General features: G+C 38.7%; 1 pseudogene; it reads right to left on the bottom strand.

The window, feature by feature from the left end:
* The window catches only part of LOC107728792 (uncharacterized), a 14,789-nt pseudogene extending 5,710 nt beyond the window's left edge, over positions 1-9,079 (bottom strand).
* Between the last annotated feature and the right edge of the window lie 1,005 nt (positions 9,080-10,084).

The raw sequence follows: 10,084 nt of genomic DNA, 5'->3' as shown, positions 1-10,084 counted from the left end.
GGGGGCGATCTCTGTGAACCCGTGAATCATGCGAGTTCATTGAGATCGCCCCGCAGCGGCGAACCACTGCATCAGTGTCTATGGTTATACGATCTCGGATCAGTTTGATCAATTTGTAGACATTTTTAACGAGACATTTCTGTAATTAAAAGGATGAGTAGTAGTTAGTAGTCTCTTACTGGCCTGTTTAGACAAGCTCTCCATAAAACAAACAAAACAAGCCCTTGCAAATTAATAATATTTTTTTTAAAGACGCATAGGCCTATTATACAGACACTTCCTTGACATTATATATATATATATATATATATATATATAATGCATATATACAGTGCATGTGTAATTTCTACATTAAATAATTTAAAATAATTTTTTAAGGCAAGCATCAATTTTTTTTAAAGTAAATTCTATATTAGTACTCAATTTAAGCTGATATATAAACATTGAGTGGGCATATTATCTTAAAAGGATAACAAGCTGTCTACTTGCTTATTTACAGATTTCATTTTACTTAATTCAATACTTAAATTTTACTTAAAATATTTGTGTGCGAAAACTTGCAAAAGAAAGAAAAATTAAGTAAATCTTACTTATTGATTTTTACAGTGATAAGCATTACTTAAGTAAAATTTACAAACAAAGAGTCAATCAAATTTACTGGGAATTCCCAAGTAACCTTAACTTAAAAATGTCTATTTAAAGCTACTAATAATTATGTTTAGACTTTTACTTGTCAAATTTTTGTAAATTAACTAGCCTTTTCTGAGTGAAGATTGTTTCCAAGCTTTTTTCAAGTAAATCCTACTCCAAATTGTTTTCAGTGTTGTCTAATTGCTTACTTACATGTTTGTAAGTGAACCACATGCTTTAATAGCATGATTTTTTAAAGTGCTATTTTGAGTACAGTTTACAAACCGTGGCTGAATGAAATGTACTTGAATATTGCAGAGTTAACATAAAATAATCAAGTAGAAATTAATCATCAAACTGGCCACGGTAAATTTACTTATTTCCTTTGCTAATTTTATTTAATTTAGTTAAGTAGATTTTACTTAATTCTGTACTTAAATTTTACTTAAAAATATGTGTGCAAAAACTTGCAAAAGAAAAATTAAGTAAATGTTACATGTTGTTTTTTCAGTGAAACATGCACTTATAATTACCATATGTGGCTACTTTATTAACATTCTATTTATTGAAATCAAGCTTCAAAATAATATGTTTATGGATTTTATCTTGTTACTTTAAACTATATTGGGCTACATAGAGTAACAAATGTGTTGTTTACCTTTTATTTGTTAGCTGTATTTTTTGCATCATTAGTCAATAATCGTTGGTTAACAACAGGTGTTTTGAGAGAAATAAACGTATGAAACCCTGACTCACAGCTGTCTCTGCATTTAAACTAGGATTGGAAAAATATTTTTACATTGACACACTACTGCTTTAAGTTTACTTTGTAATGCAAGGTTGTATGTGAAAACATTTTGTCCCTTTAGGCAGATGTTCTGGCTCATCGTTTCACCTCTTAACATTTTGCATTTGGAAGAGTGATTTTTCTTTTTTTCCCAACTTGCTTTTTAATTTGCTCTTTCTGTGTTCCCAGCAAAAGAGCTCTTCCAGCCTCTCACTGCAATGCAAGATAACCGTCTTACCCTAATTCATGTAGAGAAAAAGGACTCATTTACATTCAGTGGACTGTTGTCAAACTGGAGCAACTGTTTTGTTTTGACCTATTGTTCCTTGAGATCCATTTGGAAATTTTCCTGGACAGCTGACTTCGGCCAAGAACATAATCACAATAATTATCAAGAAGAAATCGTGTCTTTTTGTTGGCTTAGACTTCTGTTAAAGTAATGACAGGAGGACAAATCGCTCTCCTCCCTCAAACTCAATTTCCACTGGTCCCTCCGGTCAACAAATCACAAGACTGTGGTGCTTTCCAGGAGGTGACTATTTATTTAGTTGATGTGAAATAGCGATTGCAGTTTAAGTAGCGGCAAACAAATCAATGGTCCAGTTCTAGTGTATTAGGAATAAACACACTGATTGTGTGATTAAAATCTGTGACAGTAGCTTCTGAAAAAATTTATTACAAAATAGATAGTTCAGATAATAGATTGTTGGATTACATTTTTTATTCCAATTATTATTGTTAATGTAACTATTTACTGAACATTAGTGTCTTTTAGCATACTGCTGTTGCTGCTTTGCATTGTGCCTAAGAACATCCATTACACATGGTAAAATCACTGTAAATGTAACTGTAAATGTTTTTGGCCATTGATACTACACTCTTAAAAATCACTCTTTATTGGCTTCTATGGTTCCACGAAGAACCTTTAACATCCATGGCATCTTTCCATTGCACAAAAGGTTCTTTATAGCGGTTCTTTAGATTATGAAAATGTTTTTAAACTTTAAATTATTAAAACACTTAAAGGGTTTCACACTTAAATGGTTCCTCTATAGCATTACTGCGAAAGATCCCTTTTGAAACTTTTATTTTTAAGAATGTACAGAAAAAAATGTCTGTATAGAACTAAATAGACAAATTCAAGCGGTCGATTTCACATTGCTTTCATATGCAATTTTTAACTACCACATTCCTATTCACGATCATTCTGGTAGCACGTGAAGGCAGCATCAGTGAAAACAGACAGACAATGGTAGCTTTAGCAACATTAGCTTTACAGAGTGCCAAGAAGCTCTTTCAGAAAGGCAATTTCGGAAAACAAACATGTGATACTTACTTATAGATGGCGTAACGTTAGCTGGATCACGAAAAGTTGGCACTGCTCCATCCTTCAGGAGCAACTTTTGTGCAAAACCTGCTTTATACTGACCCTCATTCACAAAGCAGTCCGGTGTAAAATGATTCGCGCAGACATAAACGAATTTCTGTTCTTCAGCGGCTCAGATTTCGGGAGTAAATGGAGAGAGCTATGTGGATTAATACATCCAGCAACAGAACACCTAAAACGCTTGGGAGACATTCTCGTCAGTGCAGCAATGGCGGACTGTGTACAACTCGCTGTGAACTCGCTCAGGGCAGTTCTACATTAAAATGGCAGTGTCTGTCAACATTCGTGGGCGGGGCCTGTGGCTAATTTGACGTCACATTAGCACCAATGCTAAAAATAGGCCATTGGGAGACACTGTTTATTATTTATGGGGATTAAAAAAAAAGGAGTGGGTGGATTTTTATCATTATAGGGTGGTTGTGTACACACACTGCCAACACACATTTATGTCCAAAGTGAATTTTGCATAATAGGTCCCCTTTAACTGAATTTTAATTCTTACATTAATCATTTTAGATCTACTTGGCTACATGGTTGTTTAGTCAACATGACGGTTTGTCTGAACAAATCCTTCATAAACTCTTTCAGAACAAATACTGAATATCAAAAGTCTGAAAAAAATATTAAGATATCATTTATTTGTAGCTATAGGTGCCCTAGAAAAGGATGTGTGCATATACTGACCTCAGATCAGTATTCTATAGCAAAGCAATTCTGAGGGACTAATACGTCTGTAGATAAAATCTTTGAAAAGATTTGTCCAGTGACTCTCAGCACCAGTGAATGCCTCAACCTTCAACCTTAAATTAGATTTCCAGCCTATTAGCTTCCATTTTAGAGGTCAAACTGCTCTTAATTTGAAACCTAAAAATACAAAAGCAAAGGCAGAACCTAAACCAGAAACTGGCATTTGTGAAGCGTTGTGTCATGTTTGCAGCCTTGGCTGCATGTTTGTATTATAAAGTCAGTCTGTCAAGACTTTGACAGTAGAGGTGAGGCCATGTCGTTGACACAAGGTCAAGAGTTCAGGGGTCATGAGACAGACTGGTGGGAAAAAGACTCCTGTTTTCATTCAAACATGGCACTGCCATAGCGACCAGCCCGATCTCTGATCCCTGTCTGTGGTAGGATATCATCTGAGATTTATGTGTGAAGCTGTGTACATATTAAAGCAAGTACAATCATACCTGTAACAAAAATAAGAAATAATGAAAAGTTAGCAATATATATGTTGCTATCATCTGCAAAACTGTGGAGAAAAGAGACCCAAGTTAAGAAAGAGATACAAACAGAAACAAAGACGCAACATTTTAGATCAAGATGGGCAAATAGAAAGCTGAGAGAAAGATGAATACCAGATTCAGATGGACAGAAATTATGAGAAAAAAACAGCAGAGAGAAAGAAAGACAATTCTGCATTTGAAAGAGAAAAAGAGTGAAATCAGAAGCAGACAGACACTGCAACAGTAGACTATGAGTGAAAGAAAACTTTACTTTGTCTCAAGTATTGGTCATTTTCTGTGTATTCCTTTAATTTTCCATGGTAAAATTAGCAGAGACACTTATAGTAGTCCAAAATTGGATAAAATTAGAAGATCACATAAAACATTTGCGAATAAAGCACCGTTTCCATCCCATGTGTTCAAGAGAACAAAATTGCCACTTCCTGGGAAAATGGTACAAAGTATTAATAAAACAAAAATGAAAGATACTGCAACCAGAAAAGCCTGTGGATCTTTTTTCCTAAATTATAGATGATTTATAGATTATGTAGATTACTTATAGATGAAACACAATAACAAACTGTGTCATGTTATCTTGTGTTCGGAGGTGGATGATGTTTGGGAATGCAGTCGTGTGAGATGAGTAATTATGAATAATTATGCTAAATCATTTTGATGACAGACTTTGGCTCAGGCATTTCAGAATGATTAAAACAACATTTGACATGGTGTGCGGTGAGATTGGTGCTCTGGGGTGCGTTTCCCAAAAGCAACTATGGTCGCAAGTTCCATTGTTACCAATAGAGTTCAATGGAACTAACAACCAAAGTTAGCTAACGATGCTTTTGGGAAACGCACCCCTGGTTAGTCCAATTATCCAGTCACATGATCTTTTAAAGCAAAGTCATGAGTTTCTTTTATTGTGCATTGAGAAATGTATTTGGTAAATTTGCGAAGGGTAAATTGAGCACATAAGATTTTTATGTGCATTTTAAGATTTTATGGGCATCTTGGCATTTCCGACCATTGACTTTTATGAGATATTTGATTTGCATCAAAATATATGGATGGTAACATAGCAAGTGGACCACTTTTGCTATGGCTCTATTATAATCAACATAGTTGATTATACTTAGAGTTGTTTTAAGTTCTTGGAATTTCAGTTGATTGCAGAAGACCCATTTTACCTCACTCTGTGTTACTGTACATCCAGACTATTTTTTTCCACAGTATAGGTCATAGTTGAAGTATACTATAGACATGGACCTTCCATCTCTAAAATGGTCTTAAACCCGCACCACACATACAGAATACCAGGGTTTCAATGTTTGTCCAGTGTGTGATGTGGAGATAGCAGGCAGGGTGTCAGCATAAAGCCAGACACTATTTAATCTAATAATGACACTCCAAAGAGAAAGGAAAACTTGAAATCGCATCATATGACCCCTTTAATAACAGAGGGATTTAAGACAGGAAGACTTTAGATGGAAGAAAGAATGTGCGAGCCAAAAAAAGGTGAGTCAACAAAGCTTGTCAACCAAATAAATGGGAGTTTTGAATGATTTTTTTTTTGGTCAGATATAAAAATAAAATAATCCATATAAAAATGGGTGACCCATTTTGCTCGAATAATGCATGTAGAAAGGCTGATGCCAGGTTGTCTGGTGTAGCTCATCTTCTGGCTGCCTCTAAATAAGCCTCATGGTTGGACTCAGCTGGATCCAATGAGCCCCAAATTGAATGTGAATGAGAGAAAAACAGACCATCGGCTCATGATGAAAAATTCTCCATTCCTGGGCTTCACAACTGAGAGAACATTTCTCTTCAGAGCTGTTGATCCCAAACGGCACCAGTGAAGCATCCATTTTATTTCAAGAAAAATGTGAAAAATGGCTGATGACTATAGCAGAGAGATGATGTATTTGTGGGTAAAGCTCACAGAATTACTGCCACATTGTTGTAGAATTCCAGCTCTGAAATGGAAATCATCACCATAATCTCTGTCATGACAGCTTAATTAAGAGGAAATTTAATAAGCATTTGGAAAGAATGTTTTAAACTGAAAAAGAATGGATTAAATTTTAAAAAGAAAGAAAAACTGAGTTTTACACCATGTCCTTACATGATATGAAAAGTTTGCAGTAACAAGCAATTTGTCTGTTCTAACAGCAAAACTTAGGCTCTGTCCACACAAACGCAGTTATTTTTAAAACCGCAGCTTTTTCTACACAGTTTGGCCGTTCGTCCACACGCAAACGCAGCACCAGGTCACTGAAACGAAACATTTTTGAAAACGCCTGCCAGGGTGAAGATTTTCAAAAACTCCGGTTGCAGTGTTGTTGTGTAGACAGCGAAACCGGAGTTTTTGGCTTGAGACGTCGGAGCATGCACTGTTATCTCCGCCTACTGGAAACTTTTTCAGGCTTCTGATTGGCCAACATGGCTTCACGGTTGAGATTATATCGCCACCTGTTGGTTTGGCATGCTCTTGACAGTGCACCATAGCATGCGTTTGCGTTTTCATGTGGACAGAGATTTTTTTAAAAAAGGAAGAAGGAAAAACTCAGTTTATAAAAATACCCGTGTACGTGTGGACATGGCCTTAAACGTCACAATAAGAGCCAATCATAAAATATTTGGCGTGTTGAAGCTAATTAAATGCTAACTCCTACACACTCACGAAAATTAACTTTTAGCACATATATTTAGCATCTTTAGCAATAAGAGTCTTTCATGGACCATTTGATGGAACATAATCCTTTTTATTTATTTATTTATAAAAATATATATATATATTAGCTTCCAGATAAGTTTAAATTGAAATTATGTCAACACAGGACAATAAGGCAGAATTTTCACTACAGGCCTTGATTCCCAATTCCAATTTGTTGGCTATATCCATATTCCATATCCTATAACGTAAGTTATGTCCATAACTATGGATCTATGAGACCGAACGATGACTGTCACCACTGTCATTCCTCCGCCTATCCTCGAGACCTAATAACAACAATGTCAGGTGACTGACCTTAGGGGTTGGCTGTTATATAACATCCGGATGGACCAACCACTTCCTCCTGCCTGGAATGCCTCAGCTCGTCCCGAGTGACAAGAGATGGTGCCGGTAATCGTTCTGTCTCATAGATCCATAGTTATGGACATAACTTACGATCTATTTCGACCTTACTCAGACCGTCACCACGGTCTTATCCTGGATGACTAATACCAACAGAGTCACGAGGGACCAATATCATTTCCCTTCTCTGATAACTTAACAGCAGATAAAACAGCAGACCCCTAAGAATTTGGATTTGTAACATTAATCCTATAAAACCTTGTGAACGTGCACAGGGTGCTCCAAGAGGCCGCGTCACATATGTCTCAATGTGCTACCCCCTTAAGTGCCACCCAAGAAGTGGCCATACTCCTGGTAGAATGGGCGACTAGATCACCAGGAACAGGTAGATTTTGACTGGAATATGCTTGTGAAATTGTATCCACTATCCAGTGAGACAATTGTTGCTTAAACACAGGCTTGCCTGCACACTTCTTGTCAAAACATACAAATAGTTGTGTATATGACTGTCGCAATGGACAAGTACACTCAATGTATGTATGCAGTGCTCTGACAGGACATAGAGAAGAGCTATACAACCCAGTACCTGAACAAGGGGGGTCTGGGAGAAAAGCATCAAGCTCAATCACCTGATTTATCGTACCAGGTCTAAGGACCTTGGGTAGGAATGACGGATTTGGCCAAAGATAAACCCCTGCATTTTCCGCCTTCCATCTCAAACAGTCCTCACTGACTGATAAAGAGTGCAATTCACTAACCATCTTGGCTGAACATATTGCCAGGAGGAAGACTGTCTTCCATGTCAGGAACTTTAGATTGGCTTGATCCAAGGGTTCAAAAGGTGCTTCGACCAGTGAACACAAAACAATAGTAAGATCCCAAGCAGGTGACCTCATAACCTTCCCTGGGCACAAACGGTGCGCACCCTTCAGGAACTGAGACACCAAAGATTGTTTACCAACACTTACACCATCCACTAACGAATGGAAGTGTGAGATGGCTGCAATATAGACCTTTATAATATTAACCAATTTCCCCGAATTCAACAACGACTGAAGGAACTGGAGAACAAAACTAGTGTGGCAACTGGTAGCATCTAGCTGATGGTCTTGACACCATGCTGAGAATATCTGCCTCTTGCTAGAATAGTTACTCCAAGTAGAGGGTGCCTTAGAACTATTTATTGTCCTCAGTACAGCTTCATCTAAGTCCGTAGGGAGGGACTGAGCAGAGGCCATACCCACAATTGTAGAATCTCTGGCTTCGGGTGCTAAATTTGCACCTCTGCCTGAGACAGGAATTCGGCTCTCCTCGGTAGCTGCAAAGGATGACCTTGAACCAAACATACAAGTGTCGGGAACCAGTGTTTCTTCGGGCCATCTTGGGGACACAAGCAAAACTTTGTGACAACCCAGTGGTACCCTCTTGAGCACCAAGGGAATCAAAGGTAGAGGAAGAAAAACAAACAACAATTCTTCCGGCCATTCTTGAGATCTATCCCCAGGGGATCTCCCTGGTTGTTCAGAGAATACCATTGATTGCAATGAGCTGTCTCTGCCATTGCAAACAGATTGATCTTCGCTATACCGAACTGTCCCCATATAAGTCTTACCACTTTGGGATGGAGACACCACTCTCCCGGAAGAGGTCCAGTTCAAGACAGCAGGTCTGCTGCTTTGTTCGCAAATCCCGGTATGCATACTGCCCTGAGAGACAGGAGTTTCAGAGAAGACCACGAAAGTAGTTTCTTTGTCACCTGGAGACATCGTGCTGATCTGGTGCCACCCTGGTGATTGATGTGATACACTGTGGACATATTGTCTGTCCTTATCAAAACATGTCTGTTTTGCAATAACGGGAGAAAAGTAATCAGAGAGAGGTAAACTACCCTGAGCTCCAGCACACTGATGTGCTCTAAGGTCCAGGGAGGTTCCCAAAATCCTCTGAAAGACCTGCATTCCCAAACTGCTCCCCATCCCGTCAGAGAGGCATCTGTTGTTATCACAGACCGCCTTGCTGGGATGTTCCCTAAAGGAACCCCTAGTGATAGTAAATTCTTGTTCTTCCAAGGGTGTAACATCTGGATACACCTCCGTGTAACCCGCATCCTTACATGTTTGGGATGTAAATTGATGCTGTTCGCCCACCTTTGTAGTGGATGGGCTCTGAGAAGACCGCGGGGAATCACAATCGCTGCCGCTCCAATCATACCCAACAACTGCTGGAAATGACTGAGCCAGACTGGACAATTGTATCACCCTCTGGGGAGATAAAGATGCCATCATTAGTTGGGAATCCAGCGAAATCCCCACAAACACTGTCTGTTGTCGAGGACTTAGATTGCTCTTGTCCCAGTTTACTTTGAGACCGAGAGCCTGGACATGTTGAATTACCATTTCCGTGTCCTTCATGACTTGACTGCGAGAAGGAGCACAGATTAACCAGTCGTCCAGGTATGCTAGAATTTTTATTCCTGCACACTGAAGAGGACGAAGGCTGCTGAAACCACCATGGTGAAGACCCTTGGAGACAATGAAAGGCCAAATGGTATGACCCTGAACTGGTAAATCCGATCTTGAAAGGCAAAGTGAAGAAACGGGTGATGATCTTGACAGATGGGCACGTGGAAATATGTGTCCTTACTCGGTAGCTGCAAAGGATGACCTTGAACCAAACATACAAGTGTCGGGAACCAGTGTTTCTTCGGGCCATCTTGGGGACACAAGCAAAACTTTGTGACAACCCAGTGGTACCCTCTTGAGCACGAAGTCTATGGAAGTGAACCATTCTCCTGGTTCTATAGATTCTAGAATTTGTGTTGTTGTCAACATTTTGTAAGGCAACACTTTTATGAATCGGTTCAGTTGTCGTAAGTCCAGAATGGGCCGAAGTCCACCATCCTTCTTTGGTACCCGGAAATAATTCGAAAGAATCCAGTGAGCTGTTCGCTGGTGCTTATCTGAACAATTGCCCTTTTCTGC

Source organism: Sinocyclocheilus rhinocerous, unplaced genomic scaffold (genome assembly GCF_001515625.1).
Source record: "Sinocyclocheilus rhinocerous isolate Xijiao unplaced genomic scaffold, SAMN03320098_v1.1 scaffold1809, whole genome shotgun sequence".
NCBI lineage: Eukaryota > Metazoa > Chordata > Actinopteri > Cypriniformes > Cyprinidae > Sinocyclocheilus > Sinocyclocheilus rhinocerous.
This window is presented reverse-complemented; position numbering and strand designations above follow the sequence as displayed.